We start from the raw sequence: 3,057 nt of genomic DNA on the forward strand, positions 1-3,057 counted from the left end.
CCCAAATGTTAAGCACTTACTATATGCAGGGAATGAATAAATTTTAGGCCCTGCCCTTCAGCTCATAATCTAGCTGGGGAGATAAGACATGTTCCATAAACAACTGGGCCTATAATAAGTACATAAAATCAGGTACAAAGTGCTAGGAGGTACTACAAGGAAGGAAAGAGCATTTCTGGGAAGTGAGGCGATCCTAGGGAAAGGCTTCTTAGAGGGATGTTTGGGTCTGGGCACTTACTAGGGTGCTTTGGGACTGGCTTTGGGACTTTAGTGAACTTTCTGTTTTGGAGTTTAAATTTCTGCAGCATTAGGAGATATACAAAGTACTTTCTTTTTTTTTTTTTAATTTGAAAATTTTTATTTAATTGATTTAGAATATTTTTCTGCGCTTACATGATTCATGTTCTTTCCCTCCCATCCTCCTACAGCCAATGAGCAATTCTACTGGGTTTTACATGTGTCACTGATCAAGACCTATTTCCATATTATTAATATTTCATAGTATTTTCTGCACAAAATCCCTATGAGGTTAAGTAATATAGCCCCATTTGAGATTGAGGAAGAGGCTGTCAAGCCTCACTCTTGGATTCCTTACTCCCACCATTTGTCTCCTTCATTCCTTGAATGAAAGGGGAGAAAATGACTCAGCCCTTTTGACTAGGTCTACCACAAATTTATGTTACATGGCCTCAACTGGGCCCTCACTGCTGCTAGGCAATCCTTCTATACCTCTCTTATCAGTTCACTATCTCACTCTCCACAGTGCTCTTCCAAACCTTTTCATCCCTCCTCAAACTTCCATCGGGCTCTCCCTCTCCCTAATCTCCTATCTAGGAATCTTGTCTCCTATTTCACAGAAAATTGAGGCCATTTATCATGGACTCCTTCTTTTCCTCTTCCTCATCTCCTCTTACTCAGATCCCTTCTGCCACTTGTCTTCACTTGTCCTACAAGATAAGTAGCCTTACTCCTTGCCAAGGCTAAATCCTCAACTTGCACAATCTCATTTCATCCATTGTCTTCCAACAGATTACCCTCTTGTCGTCCCCCCTCTTATCATTTATCTTCAATCTCTGCTTCTCTTCTGGTTCATTTCCTACTGTCTACAAACCAACCCATATTTCCCCTATCCTACAAAAAGAAAAAAACCCTTGGTGGTTCCTACCATCAACACTATCATCTGATTTCTCTTTTACTCTTTGTAGCCCAATTCTTCCTCTCCCTCTTGTTTTTTTTGTCTATTTAGTCTCACTCTTTCCTTAACCTCTTACTCTCTAGCTTCCTAAGTTTATGGTTCCACCTATGCTGTTCTCTCCAAAGTTATTAATGATCTTAGTTGCCAAATCCATTGACGTTTTGAAACTTAACTCTCATTCTTCTTGACCTCTCTGCAGCTTTGTCCCTGTTGATCTCTCTCCTCTACATTTTTGGGATAGCGCTCTCTCCTTGGTTTTTCCTCCTACCTGTCTGACCTGTCCCATCTCCTTTGCCAAATCCTCCTCCAGATCTCCCCCTCTAAATGAAAGTGTCCATCATGGTTCAGTCCTGGACCCTCTTGTCCCTATATACTACTTCATCTGGGATCTAATCAGCTCTCATCTCATGCATTTCATTATTATGTCTATGCTGGTGATGCTCAAAACTACCCATCCTGCCCCACACTTTGCCGACTTCCAATCTCATGTCTCCAAATAGCCTTTCAGACACCTCAAGCCAAATGTTTAGTAGATACCTTAAACTCCATTATCCAAAGGAACTCTGTTTTTTCCTCTAAACCTTCCCTTTTAATGCAGAGGGCAACAGCTCCAAGTCTCACAAGCTAGGAGACAGCCTGGATTCCTCACTATCTCTCACCTCACATATTCAATCAAGTTTTGGCCAAAGCCCATCCACTTCACCATTGCTCCGAATGAGCCCCCTTCTCTCTGACTGCCACCACTCTAATATAGGCTCCCATCACCTCATGCTTATTTATTGAATAGCCTCCTGGTAGGGTCAGCCTGCCTCAGGTCTCTTCCCTACCTAAACCCATTCTCCATTCAGGCATAAAAGTGGCTTTCTTCAAATAGGGTACTGACCTTACTGCCTTGAGGGTCAAGTACAAAATGTTCTGGCATTCAAAACCCCCCATAAACTAGTCCCCTTCTTTCCAGTCTTCTAACACCTCACTCCCCTACAGATATTCTTCATTCCTTTAACACTGGCTTCTTGCTGTTCAAATAAACCACTCTATTCTCTTCTGTTCTGTGGTTTTTGTCTCCACATCTGGAATGCATTGGCTCCTCTGGGCTCTGACCACTGACCTCCCTCATCTCAACTGAAATCCTGCCTTCTAATCTCTTAATTCTAATGCTTTCCATAACTTTCTCTTTCTGTATGGAGCTTCTCTTGCATACATTTGTTTGCATGTTGTAGCTTTTAAACTGCCCTTAGTCCATTTAGCAGTGCCTAGCACATAGTAGGTGCACAATAAATATATGGCTATTGAGACTGGAGTAACCTCAAATTCCACTAATTAGTGGAAACAGGAAGTCTTCTTATTTCCAAGTATGGTATTTCTTTCCACTGCCTTGGGTATATTTCCCACTAGACCTATAGACCAGAGAGCAAAGCTTCCATAAAAAGGTATTCAAAATACTCCAGGAAGCAGAAGTGTTTTCAGAGAAATAAGCATCTAAGTGGGACAGCAAGCAAGGCCTTTGAGGTTTGGTTAGAACGCCCATTCCAAGAAGGGAAATATTGGTATAGCTGCCATGAAGGGTAGGTGGCTGTGCTATTTGCCTTGGCAAAGGCTCTCTGCACCTCCCGGCTTCATCACTTGCCAGTTTTCTATTGGCAAGTTTGCTAAACGCCTGGGAGATAAAATAGGGCCATCTATGACACCAGGCTATTAGCCATTGCTTGGGAATAATCCTGTTGATTAAGGGGTTCCCCCTCCACCACCATCCAGGGAGGAGAAGAGTTTTGTGGGGGTAATGGAAGTTGAGATAGTAAAGCCTACTCTCCTCTCTCTCATTTATCCTCCCCATGCCCATAAAATGAAGCAGAAGCTGAGGG

This window comes from Monodelphis domestica, chromosome 1, assembly GCF_027887165.1.
Source record: "Monodelphis domestica isolate mMonDom1 chromosome 1, mMonDom1.pri, whole genome shotgun sequence".
Classification (NCBI taxonomy): domain Eukaryota; kingdom Metazoa; phylum Chordata; class Mammalia; order Didelphimorphia; family Didelphidae; genus Monodelphis; species Monodelphis domestica.